The sequence below is a fragment of the Lacerta agilis genome, chromosome 9, assembly GCF_009819535.1.
Source record: "Lacerta agilis isolate rLacAgi1 chromosome 9, rLacAgi1.pri, whole genome shotgun sequence".
Classification (NCBI taxonomy): Eukaryota; Metazoa; Chordata; class Lepidosauria; order Squamata; family Lacertidae; genus Lacerta; species Lacerta agilis.
In genome coordinates, this window is record NC_046320.1 from 16,870,672 (window position 1) to 16,890,120 (window position 19,449).

Here is a 19,449-nt window from a genome sequence, read left to right on the forward strand (position 1 = left end):
GAAGTTAAGTGATGTGAATAACTTGGATCCATTAATTTCAATAAGTTGACTCAGAAAAGGACATAGCTGATTCCAACTCTTTCTTCCCTTCTCTCTTTGTAGCAACTGCATGTAAGTGGGTGGTACTACTCACACCTAAATATCTCTCTCTCTCTCTCTCTCTCTCTCTCTCTCTCTCTCTCTCTCTCTCTCTCTCTCTCTCTCCCTCTTTTGCCCATGGAGGACCTCCACCTGCTACATTGTGGCCTTTCAGATATTTAAATAATCTCCAGATCTGGAGATTATAGAAATGCATCTGCTCAACCTGCTCCTGTTATGCAAAACATCTCGCACATCTGGACCTCAAAAGCATCTTTAAATGAGATTGGCACTAGAGGGAGTAGTAGCTACAATTTTTATATCATTTAACTTTTAAATTTCCCCCTCATCCTCCTCTGTGTCACAGCTTGCTCTTGCTCTGTCACATGCACATATTCTCTGTCTGTCTGTCTGTCTGTCTCTCACTCATTCACACACCCTCCCTATCCCCACAATGTGCACCAGACTATCAGACTAGCAAACAAACCACAGATCTTTCCATTCAATGGATAACCGCAGCTCCAATGGCACTTCTGACAGCTTAATTGCATGCTTTAACTAAGCAACCTCTGGGCACTTGAAGTAAGTCCTGCAGCTAGGGTTGGATATTGACGTTTCTAATCTATAAGGATTTCTCACTATTGCACAAATATGGCAATCAGTTAATGAGTTGTGTGTCGTTGCTCTTTCTGGAATAGCCAGAATAAATTACTGTTATGTCTACAGCACCATTTGCCTTGCAGCAGTGGTAAATTGAAATAACAATTAATGCGCAAGGGGGGAGATTTGGTTGGTCTTCTTTAAAAAAAAATATCAGCCTTTTGAAAAGCCAGGAAATGGAGAGCCTGGTTGATGTAGGGATGCCCCTAAAAATGGCACAAAGGTTCAAAGGGGAGGAGCTCAAAAAAAATATCTAAGCCCCCCTCCACCACTCAAATGAAGTCTGGCTTCAACCCTGGACTGGTTGTAAATTAAGAGGATAAGCAGGTTGGGGGTTGACTGAGGGCAAACTGAGGTTTTGGTGCCCTTATGGACCAGCTTCTATTGACTTTTGCTACTATCCACCTTCCCTTGGTGGGTGGGGAAGCCTTATCTTTAGGGATGGGGGACAATTTCAATTCAGTCTGCATTCTTACTTCCTAAACCAATACACAAACTGGAACATAGCTGCCCTTTTAAACTCCCACTTCTGTGAATTTTGCAATGTAATTCTCCAGCCAAGTAATGTGTACAAACATGCACATGCCGGGGTAAAGTGTGTGTGAAAATGCATTATCTTAGAGGAAGTTGCTCTGCAGAAATGTTACGCTGGGCAAAATTGCATACAAAAAAATAATCTGTGTATATTAGGAGAAATTCATACAAAGATGCTGTTGAATTTTCAGGAGAAACGCTTCCGTATTCCGAAGAACGAACTATTTCTGTTGCGTCACAGAACAGACTTCTATGCAAGTTTTGTATGTGGTGACCACAGAGTTTTATTTTTCAGTGCTGTTGCCCCTATTGACCCGCTGGGTCTGTTTGACATAGTATGCCTTCATTAGCACCTAACCTTGCCCCCATGCTGCCCTTTGCTTATTTTCACTTTAAGCTGTTCTACTTTGTTTAAAACTGTTGCTGGGAGGGAAATCCCTTTTCCTCCCCTATGACAGGAAAGTAATTGACATGCCAAGGAAGATAGATGCAATGGCCAAGAGCAGGAACAGAAAAGATCCCGCCATGGGTGCTAAGAGGAAATGGACTGAGCTGCAGAACTAACACTATCAGGGCAACAAATTTCTCCAGAGACCAACTCTGCCATTAGTTTCTTGGGTTTCTCCCCAGCTGTGCAGCATGTCCGATTGACTGGAACTGGGGTAGCCAATGGGGTGCCTTCTAGATATTACATTCTAACTCCCATCAGCCCCAGTCAGCATGGCCAATGGTCAGAGATTATGGGTGTCCAATAACATCAGAGCAGAGCACTGTTCTGGCTGCCCCTGGACTAGAATGAATACTTGATTTTACAATGACTCTTCCACTTCCAATCCTGCACAGATTATATTCATGAGAAATGTATCCTTAGCGTTGTCTGTGGAAAAACCCCGTAAACTGTTGGCTTTTAACTGGTAGGTGGGTCATGACAGTGGCACTGAAAACATTTTCTTTTGCGGTGGTGTTGCTTACATTTTTTAAGAGGAGGAGAAAGGAGGGAAGCAAAGAAAAAACACCAAGAGAAGGGGAATAATAGTCATTAAAATGAGAGAGTAGCAGGTACTTATGGCAACCAATGATAAGTGGATTCCCCATTGGAGCTTGGTGTTAAACATGGCCTCTAGATCTGAAAAGCTTGACACTTATAAAAGGACTACAGTTTTGTGGCAACAACAGTGATTCTTGGATATCCGACAAGCCAGGCATTTAAAATATAGCCTTCCAAAATTCTCCATTCAGTTTACGAGTGGCACAATTGGGGAGGAGTGGGTTTGGTCAAATATCCTTGGGGATGTTATTCACATAATGAATGAATGAGCCTCTAATTCACATTGGTGGGAAGGAATGGAATGGACTAAGGAGGAATGTTTCCATCAACAATATTAAAGGATATGCAGTTGCACCCAAAATTCATGAATTCATGAATGGGGAGACCATTTAACTGAATATTCTTCAGGGAAGGCCTGAGATTCCCCAATAGTTCAGGAAGAGCTCAAAAAATAAAGAAAAAGAAAAACCAGCATCAAACATGGGGGTGGAGGGGGAATCTAAAACCCACTCACATTTTTAAAAGGCATAATTAAAGCATCCCACCCATTGAAAGAGTCCACAGCTGACTCAGAAATAGTATCATTACCATTATTTATATTTATAAGCCAACTTCCAATCTGAAGGTTTTCAGGGTGGTCCACAACACTTAATTAAAATGCAACACCAGAAACACCATTAAGCCAAACAGCGTAAGACAGTAATTCAGCACCGGAGAAACCAGTACTTTGGCTGTTGTTTGATGTAAAATGAGCTCTCCGTAGTCCAAAGGGACTGTTCATAATGGATGTCAAACATCAGTTGTGACAAAGGGGGCATTTTGTTATAGGTTGCAATAGGGTGACGGGTTTCCTAATTAAGCAATATAATTCATTACAGATGTGTCTCAACTCCCCGCCCCGCCCCCCTTCCAAGAGCCTTCCCGGAGCTCCTGCATTTCTCCTGGCTAAACTCCCTGTGAATTTAATTGGAGCCTCTGTTGCAGACAACAAATCAGGATGATGATCCCCGGGAAAAGAACAAAAGATGAATTATAGGGGGAAACCAAAGCCAGCTTTCATCGGAGAAAACTGAAGTGCCAGGCACATTAATTGAGACAAATACAAGCTGTGGCATCATCAAGCATTTTGAGTAGACAAGAGCGTTCAGGTAAGAGTGCCAAAAACATTCCCATATGTAACTTTCTTAACCAAGCTATGGACAAGTACATAACTGAAGGCTTTCCTCAGAATTGCTAGAGGGGGAAACAAGAATAACTCTTCATGCAGCAGACGTGTAAAGTTGTTATCTATTTACATCCATAGTAGCCGTAGTCATAGGAGTAGTAATTATGGCTGTTGAAAAATGCTTTACACTAGAGGTCAGCAAACTTTTTCTTTAGGGGGCCAGTCCACTGCCCCTCAGACCTTGTGGGGCACCAGACTATATTTTGAAGGGGGGGGGATGAACGAATTCCTATGCCCCACAAATAACCCAGAGATGCATTTTAAATAAAAGGATACATACTACTCATGTAAAAACACGTTGATTCCCAGACCGACCGTGGGCCAGATTTAGAAGGCGATTGGGCCAGATCTGGCCCCCAGGCCTTAGTTTGCCTACCCATGATTTACACACATTATTTTCTTGTGAGTCTTACGACGACTCTGCAGAGCAAGTGAACCTTTTCCAGCCTCTTGTGGGGGAGCTTCTGTGGGGGAACATTTGCATGTAAGGGGCAGGGCCAGAGACAAAAGTGGGTGGAGCAATGGATGTGGCTCCTATCTCTGTTGAATAGGCAATACTGCAGCGGAGGGAGGGAGGTTTCTGCGCAAACTCCTGCCTCCATCCAGATAAGCAAAATGCATTCATCAATCCAGGACACATTGAAGCCAGACCAAAGTGTTCAAGAGAGCTGTGGAGCAGGTCCAGTGAGCCCTTGGGCCTTGGGAGAGTCCAGGGGGGCAGACAGAGATACCTGGAGGGCCCCTGAGATGGAGATTCCCTATCACTGCTATGAAGTATGTTACTACAGGCATGCCCTGACTTGAACGCATTGTATTCATGTGTGTATACATGTGGTGCCAGGAAATCAATCAATCAATTCAAACCCGGAAATGTCAGGAGAGAGTTGGAGAGTCCTCGTGGCTCGCGAGGAGACTCTCCTGGGAGTCCAAAGATGACATCAGTGAGGTTGGAGGAAGCACCAAAGAGACCTGAGGCACCGTGGACTTTGTTTAGACTGCCTCCGCTTCCCTGCCTAACAGCTGACGCACAGGGTAGCGCAGCAGCAGCAGAAGAAGACACTTTCCCACGTGTCCTCTAGCCTCCAGCCAGCCCCAGAGCTTCAACTCTAGATATTTTGGTCTGGATTGGAGAGATGGAGAGCAGAGGGAAATAGGCATTTAGAGGCTTTTCAGGGGGTGCCCCCCCACTTTATGCCATTTCACTTATGTGTGTAGGGTCCCAGAATGTAGCCCTTCTTTAAGTGGGTGGGATGCATGTATTATTACTCTCATTTTACAGATGGTGGACTAAGGTGACTTATCTACTGAGTTCAGGGTAGAGATGAGAGTTGAAGGTGAACTGTTATAGTTTAAGTCAAGGGCAGCCAACCTGTGGCTTTCTGAATGTTACTAGACTGCAGTCTGGCTAGTGTGCAAGCTGAGTACAGCATCTGGCTCTAGCAGATACATTCTGGCAGGGGCGAATGAAGCATGAACGGTACCCGGGGCAGGGGGTGGGGCAAACCAACCGTACAGTGCATGCACCGCGCCTCTACGTACGGTGCATGCATGCACCATCCGTATGGCGGATCGCTTGCTCGCGGCTGCAGCCGCCACCCGTACAGGCGGTTTGCTGACAGTGCCGCAAACATCTGCGCGGCTCTGCTCGCTCCCTCTGCCTCACGTGCCCAGCCCTTTGCCCCACTCCATCAGAAGAGTCAGGCATCGGGTGTGCGAGAGACGGAAAGCCAGGCAGGTCACTCTCTCTTTCCCTCTCTCCGCCCACACGCGCCTCCCCCACCCTCCCCCACTCCGCCCGAGACAGCGGCACTGACTCTGAGGCAGCGGTGGTTAGAGCAAGAGCAGATGCAGGCGGGGATGGTGCGCCTCGGGGAGGCGGTGGCCTTTGCCGCCGCTGCTGCCACCGCTACTGCACCGGCGGCGGCTGCTCCTCCTCCTGCCACCCCTCCGTCCTTGCTGTGGGGGTGAAGAGGCGGCAGCAGAGGGTGTAGCCATGAGCGGATGATCCTCTGAACGCGGCTGCAGCAGCGCAATGGCACCCCAGTGGGGTGCCCTCTTGTCACCCTTCCAGAGATGGTGCCAGGGGCGGTGCGCTCCCTCTGCCCCCCTTTCCTACGCCACTGCATTCTGGTTACCCGTAATCCAAGTGATCAGGAGATGGCCCAAGGGAGAGAGAGAGAGAGAGAGAGAGAGACTGCACTTTGTGCCTTTAACACCAGTCTGACATGCAGAAATCAGCAGGGGAAGCTTTTCATTGTAATCACTGTTATCACCAGCTCAAATGACACTTAAAAGACTAACAGATAAATTGTGGTATCAGCTTTCATGGGTGAAGTAAGCTTTTGGTGCATGGAAGTTTATTACCTAGTGTTTTGCCCCCATACTGACCACATGTTGGAGGAAGCTCTGAAGTGGGGAAGCCTTCTGAATGTGCAGAGTTCCACCACATGGAGACAGTCTGTGTGTATCCAGTAGAATTACCGCCTTCTGACCTTTTTCCTGACGCAGGGGGAGTGTGGAGGTGGGGCCAGCAGCGTTAGTGCAGTCTCGCTCTTCCTTAATCAATCCTCTCTCTCTTTTTAACTACAATTGGAAAGCAAATGACTCTCCATTCTACAGTTATTCAGATGTCCTGGCCATCGTGTTAGAATGTGGTGCTGATAACGCCAAGGCTGCAGGTTCGATCCCCCTAAGGGACAGCTGCATGTTCCTGCATGGCAGGGGGTTGGACTAGATGATCCTCAGGGTCCCTTAGATTTCTATGATTCTATGTGCAGCAGGACTGTGGATGGAGTGGTGGCTCTGAGGGAGAGATGTTAGGATCACTCAGGAGGCTTGTCTGTCTTTGAAACTGGTAATTCTGAGCCAAACAGAAGCCACATTATGATAACAAGAAACCATCAGGGTATGATGGAGCTTTACCAAGGGAGTGTTCAGGAAGTTTGCTAAGAACAGCAATCACTTCAGGGGTTTTGGTGAGTGTGTGTGTGTTTCTTTTTCTTCCCCAAGAAGATTCTGCATTGCAGTAGATTTTTGGCTTTGAAAATCCCGGGGAGGCGAACTTGCAACTGATGAGCATTCGGCATTAGATAACCTGCATGTGTCCTTTCAGAGCGACTCTGAATTGTTGTTAGCTTTTGTACTCCCGCTGGCTGGGCGACAAAGGCAGCGATGTCATTGTCAGATGTAGAAGAAAATGGAGAACAAAGTCAAGGCAGCATGAAACATAATTGAACAAAGGAGGCGTTTGACTAGAGAGGAATCGGGTATAAGTGGCTATCCATTTGCACAAATGAAGTAAAGGAGAAAGGAAAGGTAAACAAGGAAGTGGACTAGAATCCTTAGATATTTAAGCTCCTCTCCTGTAGCCCCACCCCCACCCATTCCGTCAGGCCCTGAAGCATGTCAGGCTTCTGGCAACAGCAAGAGAGGACTATTGCTCTCATGAGCTGCTTTTGGGCTTTCAAGAGACATCTGGTTGGCTAATGTAGGAATTAGACTGCTATGGCAGTCAGATGCAAAAGAGGGAGCTGCTGCATCTTTAATAGCTGTGTCAAATTTCAGCACCTTGCAACCCCATTCAACTCAGAGGAGGCTTGCAACACAGTTGTACTCCAAGGAGGAAGAAATTCCAGCAAGTTCTGAAGTTCCCTCTTCTACACAATTATTAAAAACATGGTATTGGGCCACAGTCTGAGAAAAGATATGATGCAAGAAAACAAAACAAAAAAGAATGTGCCCCCCGCCAAAAAAAATTATAAGTTTAATGTGTTCCAGAAAAAAAGTTTTCCTTCTCCAGAGCAATCTAAAACCCATGCAGACACCATTACTAGGATTGTTCTGTAGTGTTCTAACATAAAGAGTAAGCAGGCAGCGAAGTACCTCTTTTGCTGTCCACTCCCTTTTTTGTTGCTTTCTGAGAAAGCATATTTGTAGTTCCTGACATAAAGGGGATTCATTAAGACTTAATGGGTTTGATAGATGCCAGCAATAATTTTCTGTTTCACAGTCGTGAGTGAGATAGCAGTGCAAGGTTTCACGGCTGCTCTAAATTGCGTTTGTTTTAAAAAGTTTCTGACACATTCCCAATTTGAAAAGAAATTTCACTTCATCATAAAAAAATGAGCACAATAATATCGAACAGCAATCAACAGCACATTGTACAATGGTGAATATTGGGGTTGGGAGAAATTATGAACAGCATATGCAAATACAGTCGTACCTTGGAAGTGGAACAGAATCCATTCTGGAAGTCCATTTGACTTCCAAAATGTTCGAAAACCAAAGCATGGCTTCTGATTGGCTGCAGGAAGCTCCTGCAGCCAATTGGAAGCCGCAGAAGCCCCGTTGGACGTTCGGCTTCCAAAAATAGTCCACTTACCAGAACAGGTTACTTCTGGGTTTGCGACGTTCAGGAGACAAAACATTCAGGAACTAAGCTGTTCGACTTCTAAGATATGACTGTAATGGTCACGTGGAAAACAAAATAGATTAGGATTGGCCATTTATAAAATTAATAAAATTAATTCTACTCAGAAGAACAATACACAAGATTAAAATTTACTACAACTCATTAAATTGGCCTACCTAAAATCCACTAGCCCTCAAGTTAAAGCTTACTATGTTATCCCACCCAACCCAAAGGCCTTTTAGTCTAAGAGAAGGACACACCTCCCAACCCAGAGAAGTCCAACGACATCTGGAAAACTGCAGGAACAGCTTTCATATGCACACTCATCCCAGGTTGACCATGCAAATATATTCCTACCAACTTCAGAGTCTGAGGAGTCTCTTCTGAAGAAAAAGATCTGTTTTTCTTTGTAGGTTCAGAAACAGATTTCTCTCTGTATCTATCTCCTGCTGACTCCATTTCCATTTGCCAGAACACACCAAATCTGCACTCGGTTGGAAACCTAATTGTGTTGTGTTTCTCTCCCTGTTCCCTTATAATCAGTCAAATATGTACAGCTGGTGTTCTATCAGTGATAAATTTATTGTCACTTCCACAAGGTCCCTATTTTTTTTTAAATTGGATTTCAGAGTAGCCCCATGTCAGGGAGGATTCAGAGGAGCAATGGACAGAGGAGGCGGAACAGGGGCTCACGGATGCTGAAGAGCCCCACAACCACCCAGAGACAGAGGAAGTGGAAGAGGGTGCGGAGAGTAGCCAGGCGGAGCAGGGATTGGTTGCAGGGATGCTGGGGAGCCCTGCAACCAACCAGAGGCTCCGAGGGAAGCTCAGACTCAGGAAGGGAGGGGGTTTTCAAATCAGCACAGACAAAGCGGGAAATGAAGTGTAAGGATCAAAGACGTCTCGCGTGTGATTCCCACACCTACTTTGTTGGCGCGGCAATTGTAGGAAGCCACTCCCCAAATCTGACTCAACGGGTTCGGACGCGTAATTCTGAACTGTTGCTGTTTCTTATATATATGTAATAAAGACTGTAAATACCAAGCTAACTGTGCAGGGGTGCTACTGCAAAGGGGAAACACCACCTTTACACCCCAGTAGGCTGTGAAAATGGTAGGATTTTCTGGGAGAACAAAGAGCATGCAAAATCTAGTAAAAGATAGTGATTTTCAGCTTTCTGATGATCCCAGGCAAGGGATTTGTCAGATTTCCAAAAGAGCAGCATAGAAATGAAATGATGGATGGATGGATGGATGGATGGATGGATGGCATCCTCCACTTCCTAAAAGTAGCCTAGCCCTTACAAGCATTCACATTGGATAATGCTTCTAAAACACCCACTTGCACAGAGGGCTGGCCCACCCATTAGGCAAGGTGAGGCAACCACCTCAGGTGGCAGGATCCACAGGGACAGTAGATCCCAATGTGGATCTTCATTCTCTTGTTATTCCTGATTTGGCTCTTCACTCATCCCTCTTTCCGTATGTATGTATGTATGTATGTATGTTGTTTGGTAATTTTATGTTGTGAACTGCCCTGAGATCTATGGGTATAAGGCAGTATACAGATTATTGAATATTCCTTGGATTATTGAATGTTATTTTATTTTATATAAATTGTTTATTTTAAGGTTATGTTTTTCTTATATTTTTGTATTGGATCAGATAGTTACAAGGTGTGCAATCTTTGTTGTTTCTTCAGCTGGTAAACCATCTTAAGCACAGAAATATGGAAAGGTGGTATACAAATTAAAAGTGAAGTGAAATTAAATGAAATTGTAATTATTATTATTATTATTATTATTATTATTATTATTATTATTATTTGTGGTTTGCCTCAGGTGCCAAACTATCTTGGGATGGCTCTGGGTGCACAGAACATCAATTTCATACTGGGGATTCTGGGGCTTCTCATCAGAAGAAAAGACACTCAGCTGTAGACTAATCTACATTGGTGAGTTATAACTTTAAAAAATGTGTTATAAAAATGTGACACCAGTGCAGCAATCCATCGTCAATGGAAAGCTGCATTGAGAGCTATATTTTTAATAGCATTTTTATAGCGTGTTTCAGATCAGTGTAGATCCAGCCATGACAACTTGCCAGGGCTGGGTCAGCTACAGGTCAGCATGAAGACTCAGAGACGAGCAGTAAAGTTGATTCTTTATTCATGGAAGTAGAATACAAAGAGAAAAACCTGCGGACAAGACTGGTCGGCAATAAAATAGTTGCCAGAACTGACGATCTGGGCCTCCCACTTCCTTCTGCGTCTCCTAATCATCCGGATATTTCCCAAGCAGTCTTAAACTCCTGTGCTCTCTGTGCTCTTTGTTCTGCTACATGCTAGGCCCTCTGTGACTATGGAGACAAGGGAGGATGGGAGCTGAAGATTACCCTTCTCTGCCTGAAAGCTGAGTTTTGGGGGTCTTGGGGCAGGGGAAGAGAGAGGGTGCAATAACCTACAGAGCTGAAGTCAGCACAATCATGCTTCCAGCATGCTTCAGGCACAGCTGGGTTTGCAATTGTTCATCTGTGTGCACCCCTGCTCAGACACTCACAGCACCTTCTGCTTTCTCTTTAAAGATTAAAAAGTGGATAGATTTTCTAGCTGTAAAGATAGACTTGAAAGCAGACAGGCAATGGTTGCCGAATCCTCAGAAGTCAGAGGAGTAATAATAACTGCACAAGCTATTTAGTAGTGGGGTCCAGGGCTTCAGTGCTCTTCATAACCCTTTGCCAATCTCCATGACTACAAAATGCAGAACAAATACATTCATAATAATACAAGAAATTATAATTTCACATCCATTCTGTGTCCGTCTGTTCCATATTTAATGCTGCGTTGCCCTGCCAATGTGGGTATACTTTCATTGTTTCATTTAAATAACATGTAGCCAAAATGATTGCCACATTAAGTGTGATTCATCCACAAAGGCAGGGCCAGCTCTGCAATGTAGCAAAGTGAAGTGGCCACCTCAGATGATCAATTGTAATATTATTAGGGTTTCTTTACCATAGGATCCCAGGGTGGGTTCAAAGAATATAAAAATGCAACATTTAAAACAGATATTGGACATCAGCAAATGGTAGAAAATTTTGCTTTTGCGTTGTTGTTTTTAACCAAAAATAATTTTGGCATATTTGTGCCCATGTGTGAACCTAAAGGTATTTTCTTTGATGCCTTTCAAGCGTTTCCATCCCCAGCTTTCCTACTCACAATATTAAATGGTGGTGTTATAGTAAAATTAAATAATAAATACCCCATGTCTGTTCTGGGTTTTCTCCAACTCTCCTGAGCAGATTGGGGAGAGGGGAGGGAAAGTTCCTTTGCAGAAGCAAAAGTTTTTGCACAACTGGTACAACTGTCCGCTTTCATGGTAAGGAATTACATCCCTTTCACAACAGCATATCAGAGTCCATTCATTTGGTATTTCATTGCCCTACCTAGGCAGCTAGAAATGTTAGCCATGCAGGTTACTCCTCCGTTGCTTTAAAACAAAACTAAACAAAGTTTCAGGGGCTTCAGATCTCACCAGAAATTGTACAAGAGCACACAAGCTCTCACATGACTTTGGGCGAGATCTCACCCCAAACTGGCCCAATCCTTCCCCAAATCAGTGCTGATAGTGGTGCCACTTCTCCACCAGCAACAGATGCAGACGAACTCATGGCGGCTACAGGAGCAGGCAGACGGGGGTAGCAGAGGCAGCAGAGGCAGGACAAAGCAACACTTCCTGTTTCACCACTGTGGGAATATTCAGGGAGGCAGGAGATGATATATTCTTTATTAATGTCCTTCCCAACTTGTGATAGCAAGTTCCTTTACTTAGCAGAGTTTCACATTCCCCCTTTTAACAGCACAGCGGGTAGCTGGTTGCAGGCTTGTGTAAGCCTCTCACTATCAGGTTCCTGGTAAGTACCTCTATATCCCACTTAAAAGAATAAACATGCCACAATCTAATATAAAGTATATAAAAGTAGTTTACTCACATTCAGTTCACAGATGGATCACTGAAGGCAGACTTAGTTACAAAGTATATGCATGTGGAGCTATCCCATATGGGGACAATCCCAGTGTCCTCTGTTGGCTGGGAGCCAACAGAGCATCTCTAGTGAAAAGCTGCTCCAATGACAGAGGAAGTCATAAAGAGAGAGAGTGCTGTGTGCCATGTCCCTTTTGTTTCCCGGACAGGTAAGGAAGTATGTCCCAGCCAGGAGGAAACAGGAAATTTTCGACTGGCTGGACCAAACATTCCCCGGCATGTCCACTCTAGGAAAACAAGGAATGTTGTACTTGACTGCTACTTACATATCACATCCCACAATCACAAGCACTGAAATGGAACACGCCTCCTTTGCAGAGCCCTACCAGGCAGGTTGTGGGAGGAGCCCCCTCCCTCACAGCCCCCACTTGCAGAAGTGATGCCTCATCCAGCTGTGGATGTGTGTGTGTGTGTGTGTGTGAACGCTTGCATACCGTCTAACATTTCTCTGATGAAAATAGGGACGTCCTGTTGAATAATAATAAAAATAGGGACGTCCTGTTGAATAATAATAAAAAAATTACTATTTATACCTCAACCATCTGACTGGGTTGCGAGAGCCATGCTGGGTGGCTTCCAACATATATAAACAACATAATAATACGTTAAACATTAAACAACTTCCCTAAACAGGGCTGCCTTCAGGCGTCTTCTAAAGGTTGTATAGTTTAGGGTTGCCATATTCTGGGGATCAAAAACCCAGATGCCCCCCATACCATCGGGACTCCCCCCCCCCATCCCTCATCTCTCTCGCTTGCCCCTCCCCGCCGCTAACCCCTTCCTTGCCTGTTTACTCCCCCAATCTTCCCTCCCCTCTCTTACCTTTGCTGTCTTCGACCTCCTGCTCACGATGGGAGGCTGAGCGGCCCTGGGGACGTCGCGCAAGGCTTGGTGACGGCCGGGAGTGGCACAGGGCCTAGCACGGCCCCAGGAAAGCCGTGCCAGGTTTGGCAGCACTGGGAGCTGTGCAGGGCCTAGCACGGGCACAGGAAGGCTGCTTCAGGTCACCCGAAAACCGCTTCCTGTTCTGGGTCACAGCGTCTTCAGAGCATGTGAATTAAAAATACATAAACGTAAAAACAAAAACAAAAAAGAGACATTTATTCCAAAATGAAAAAATCCACCCAGATGCGGGTGCTGGCACCCCAAAACTGGACATGTCCGGAAAATCCCGGCTGTATGGTCACCCTAGTTTAGTTACTTGTCTCCTTTGCTTGGGGGCTGCATAATTCCATACCCTCCAACATTTTTCCAATGGAAATGGGGACGTCCTAAGGAAAAACGGGACATTCCGGGATCAAACCAGAAACTGGGGCGGCTTCCGTAAATCCGGAACTGTCCCTGGAAAATTGGGACACTTGGAGGGTCTGTGATTCTACTGGTCCCTGCCTATCTTCCAACTTTCTTACTTCCCATCCCTCTTTTGCTTCTCCGTCTCAGTTTGGTTTGGCTCTCTTTAAGAACGTTCCATCAGTGCCTCTTTTGCAGCCTTTTGTTTTACCTCCACACGGCCACACCTGCATCTCATTTTTGTGACACAGTCGCTAAAATAAGGCATAGCATTAGTTGGTTGACATCTGTCATCATCCCTGGGCTTCTTCGCTCATCATTATATTTCTGAGGTAATTGCTTCAGAATATTTCTGCTCCCAGAATAGTCCTGCTATTCATATTTGTTCCTGAATGCTGCGTACCGATTTAGAAGGGCCTATTTTCGGCTCGCATTACTTTGTCATCATGTGTCAGCCGTGTCAGGATCCCCCTCAAAAGATAAGGCTTCTGAATGATTCAGTGCATGGTGGTGGAGGAGGAGGAGTGGGACTGGAAAAGAACTCAGCCCCTTTAATTACCCCCCTTGGGGGGGGGAGTGTATACAGTTCTGAATTTCCTGAAATGACAATCCTTGCTGTCACTAAGTCATTCCTTGGTAGTTGCAAACAAATAGGAAACTTATTTGATATTTCTTGGCCTGTTGCATCTCAGCAAGAATTTGGAAGCAGTGGGGAGTGGAGAGGGTGAGCTGAAGAAGCAAGATTGCCTTCCTCTAGTTTTCTTCCCCAGAAAGATTCAGGGCAAGCGAAAGGAATGACTTCTTCACACCATGCCTAGCTAAACAACAGCATTTGATCCTGCAGGATATAGTGATGGCCGCCAACTTAGATGGCTTTAAAACACGATTAGACAGATTTACTAAGGATAAGGCTAGTGGTGGCTACTACATAAAACACTCTAGCTTGCAAAAAATATCAACAGAAGCAAAACGCAACACCACTTGCAAATGCAAAATAATAATGGTTAAGATATGGCTGAACATTTAAAATGACACGCTGCTCTAAAACAGACGATTATTCAGATTTAAATTTCTATAAGATAGTTCTGAAATCAAATCCTGCTGTTTTTAGTGGTGCTTTTGCACAGTTCCAGGTTCCTTTTTGCTGTCAAATAATAACAATATGTATTTTACTACCTGATTCTAGCCTGGTTTTCTCCAAAGTACATTCCACTGATTTCAACGGGATTCACCTCTGAGCAAAAATGCTTTAGATTGCATCCTTAGTAATAATTCAAAAATTCCTGGGTACCTTGTTCAGAGGCATTCCATACAAAACAAAAAATGAGCATGGACTGGCTTTTGAGGAAAAGTTACTGCTGTTTTATCAGCTCCACTGCAGAAAACAAATATCCACTACTGGAAAAGGACTGACAAGAAGGAAGAAATTAAGAGAAATGAGGTGCCTGCCTGCCTGCCTGTGAAAACCACTATTAGGAAAACTGACCCAGAAGGATACAAAGATGATAACCTGATGGAACTGTTGCCTTGATTTGAGTTTATTTACTGTAAATTGAATCACAGTCTGTAGTGCCTGTTACCTGCCATAGGGTTTTATCTCGTACATATGACCTTGTCTCCACTAAATACAAAATTATGGGCAATATGTTGTTTGGTCTAGCTATAAAAAGCTGATTTCTACGACTTCTTGTGCTACCAAGTTAAGTCTTCATGCTAGGAGTGACATGCTAGGAGTGAAAATGTTGCATACGCCAGCCACCCTGTCTGTCCAACTTCTGCTTTTGAGTCACTTTTTTGGTAGGGTTGGGAAAGGTGTGAGGCTGTGCTTGGGGGACCTGCCAAATTTCACTAGGAAGAGACTCCGCCCCCCACAAAAAAATCCTCTTCCTCTTAGTAATAGGGAAATATCACTGCTTTCCCATCCTTAAGAATGACACTAGTGCCATTGTGACATCAGGAGCTATTCTACCAATCCCCACCCTCATCTCTGACCTATTTGCATGCCTTCAAGGCTACACACCTCAGACAGAAGCTGTGCATGCGTTAGCAGCTTAAAATATAGCAAGGCCCTCCTCCCCATGGCATTTCAAATAACATTTGCACATTGCTGTACACATCAGTAGTTTGATGTGTTTGCAATTTGCCCGCAATCTGTCCAAACCACTGGGTGGAGACAAGGTGTGGATGTCTTTGTGTCGCTTTCATTTTCATATCAGATCAAAGCTGGCTTGAGGGGAAAGGCGTGAAGATGCAGTATTTCTCAAGGAAATATGTGTCTTGCAGCTAACTTGGTGTGCACGCCGCTTCACAAACTAGCAGCAGGAGTGTGCCGGAGGCAGAGTAAACAGGGTTGTGCATACAGCCTTAGGGTAAAGCAGGTGTAATATTAAACATGCTTTAGATCATATGCTTCTGAGTGGCCAGATCTTCTCTTTGAAGCAGGGTCCCCTGATCCAGAGCTCACATCTCCCCCCACCCACACCCTGGCATACTTGTTGAATGGTTCATTTAAATATTAATGTTCATTATTGTTACACAACATGTGTATCTCTTTAAGGGCCAGAGTAAATATCATGACCTAGTTTTACAGCTGTGAAGCACTATAGCAGGTGCTGTTAAGTTGTGTTAATTAAGCTGTGTCAGCAATTGGGTATAGAACATAAAGCGCAGTGTGTACCTCTCTCACTACCCTGGTGAAAGGCTTGATGGATGGGTTATACTTATAGATTTAATGTAAGAGGAGTTTTTGTTTTTGTAATTAAAGCCAAGCGAAAGATATTTTTGCATTTCTTCATTGTTTCCTGAACGTGTGGTCTCCCCAGCATGCTTTCTGCAGCACAATCAATCTGCTAAATATGCAACAATACTATGTTTGTTAGCTTTTAATGGGGGCATTTGTATTATCTATCATTTTCACTTTATCACCATGTGTCAAATTAGAAGAGGATACACTGCCGGTATTTTTAACTCCACAGCAGTTTGCAAATATTGATCCTACTTTAAGGATCTACATGTATTTAGCAAGGTTAGGTTCTTCCCCCAAGCCTCTCTAATATCAGGAACAATGCAGAAGTCTAGTTATGAAAGTTAAATAAATTGGAGTTCTTGTTAGTAAATGCACCAATAAAAAACAGACCAAGAACTCAGGCCAATGTAAGTTTCAATAGTGAGAGTAATCCCTACTCACAAGTCAAATGTGAATTGCAACAAGAGTACATATAGTTATGTACTTGATGGCAGAAAGTGAGGAGGAATTAAAGAACCTTTTAATGAGGGTGAAAGAGGAGAGCGCAAAATATGGTCTGAAGCTCAACATCAAAAAAACTAAGATCATGGCCACTGGTCCCATCACCTCCTGGCAAATAGAAGGGGAAGAAATGGAGGCAGTGAGAGATTTCACTTTCTTGGGTTCCACGATCACTGCAGGTGGTGACAGCAGTCACGAAATTAGAAGACGCCTGCTTCTTGGGAGAAAAGCAATGACAAACCTAGACAGCATCTTAAAAAGCAAAGACATCACCTTGCCGACAAAGGTCCGTATAGTTAAAGCTATGGTTTTCCCAGTAGTAATGTACGGAAGTGAGAGCTGGACCATAAAGAAGGCTGATCGCCAAAGAATTGATGCTTTTGAATTATGGTGCTGGAGGAGACTCTTGAGAGTCCCATGGACTGCAAGAAGATCAAACCTATCCATCCTTAAAGAAATCAGCCCTGAGTGCTCACTAGAAGGACAGATCCTGAAGTTGAGACTCCAGTACTTTGGCCACCTCATGAGAAGAGAAGACTCCCTAGAAAAGACCCTGATGTTGGGAAAGATAGAGGGCACAAGGAGAAGGGGACGACAGAGGATGAGATGATTGGACAGTGTTCTCGAAGCTACTAACATGAGTTTGGCCAAACTGCGAGAGGCAGTGAAGGATAGGCGTGCCTGGCGTGCTCTGGTCCATGAGGTCACGAAGAGTCGGACACGACTGAACGACTGAACAACAACAACAACAACAACAACATATAGTTATACAGAAATTGTAAACTCAAAGTCACAAGGATATATGCAAAACAGTAATCTGGATATAAGAGTCTTTAAATTGAGGACAACTAAGTTGTACTTGACTTAGAAGACATGCAGAGAATCTCAGGATACACGTTGATCTTCTTAAACTTAGTTGTTAGCTCTGATAAACGTAGAAAATAATAGGACACACTTATATGATCTCTTAAAACTTAGCTGATGAAGGCGAATACACCGAAACAGGGCCCTGTCCTGGCTTCTGATTTATGACTGACTCCTGACTGCTGATCAATGATTGAGACTAAGATCTTTACATCAAACACCACATGAAGATATTCTGATTATGGACTAGCATGAACCTGACTCAATTTAAAGACTCTTATATCCAATGCTGTAACAGATTACTGTTTCAATCTGGTGGGTCAATCTGGCACTTTTGACTGTGCAGCCGCAACCTCGCTCCACTCCAGTCACAATGATAGAGTCACAACCCAAACTCCGTTTGTTTGTTTGTTTGTTTGTTTGTTTGTTTACTGACAAGTCTGTGCCTTCACTGCAATATTCAATCTGCTTCAATCGTTTTGCGCTTCTCCTGCCACTAGAGGACATAATGAGCATTATAAAACAGGGGACATTTGACAAAGCATCGCATCTGACAGGAATAACTTCAGCAACACTAAACGCTGTTTTGCTTCAACTGTGACGCATTATTACTCCGTTCTTTGCAGGCAGAAAAGGTGTACCCCTATCATTCTGAAACTGGAGGCAAACTAGAAATTGTGTGTGTGTGTGTGTGTGTGTGTGAGAGAGAGAGAGAGAGAGAGAGAGAGAGAGAGAGAGAGATGCAATAGCCTATGTTGCATACCAGAAAAATAAAGTCAAAGATTGTGGTTCTGCTTCCGCCAACCAAATCTCTATAGTCAATGCATGTAAGAAAATTTAAAAAATGTACACAACCAGAGTGTCCCACAAAAATAAACAAAGCTGGTGTCTAGTTCATGCACACATGGTCACCACTTAATAATCTGCAGGTGAGAATGGGCAATCACAGTTAGCACACCACAGACAGATAGTATTTAATGTCCTCTCTTAGACACAGTGCTCAGTTCATTTACATTCATTTGCTAATCATCAAATGCATACAAATGAAGTGATATATGTGCATGTGTGTACCAGAGTTAACTATGAACTAATAGTACATGTTAGCAAAAACTCTTTGATTGGGTATCAAAGCAGAAGGTGAAAAAGCATGGGAATCTATATGGCGTAATCTATCTCTAAAAACAATTTCGGCTCGCCTCCAGGAAATTTCTTTTAAAATGATCTTTCGGTAGCATTGGAATCCCACACGCCTTGCAACTCCACCCTTAAATCTAAAGAATTTATTTCCTTCCTGTTCACAGCAGCTAGGCTAGTTATTGCCCAATGATGGAAGGAAACCTCTAATATAGCAATAGAGGCTTGGGGTAATAATATCTGGAGTATTGCTCTATCAGAAAGCCTCACATACCAAAGGCATCTCCCAAAAAGATACCTTTGATACAATCTGGTCTTCCTTTTTCTCTTTTATTGAAGAAGGGCAGGATATTTTAATGCCAACATCACCACAGAGGTGTCTGTGGAGGGGATATATTCTTTGAAAATGTTTCCTTTTTTCCTTTTTTCTTTTAAAGGAACCTACCTCAACATCAAAAAAAAAACTAAGATCATGGCCACTGGTCCCATCACCTCCTGGCAAATAGAATGGGAAGAAATGGAGGCAGTGAGAGATGTTACTTTCTTGGGCTCCATGATCACTGCAGATGGTGACAGCAGTCACGAAATTAGAAGATGCCTGCTTCTTGGGAGGAAAGCAATGACAAACCTAGACAGCATCTTAAAAAGCAGAGACAGCACCTTGTTGACAAAAGTCCATATAGTTAAAGCTATGGTTTTCCCAGTAGTGATGTGTGGAAGTGAGAGCTGGACCATAAAGAAGACTGATCACCGAAGAATTGATGCTTTTGAATTATGGTGCTGGAGGAGACTCTTGAGAGTCCCATGGACTGCAAGAAGATCAAACCTATCCATTCTGAAGGATATCAGCCCTGAGTGCTCATTGGAAGGACAGATCCTGAAGCTGAGGCCCCAATACTTTGGCCACCTCATGAGA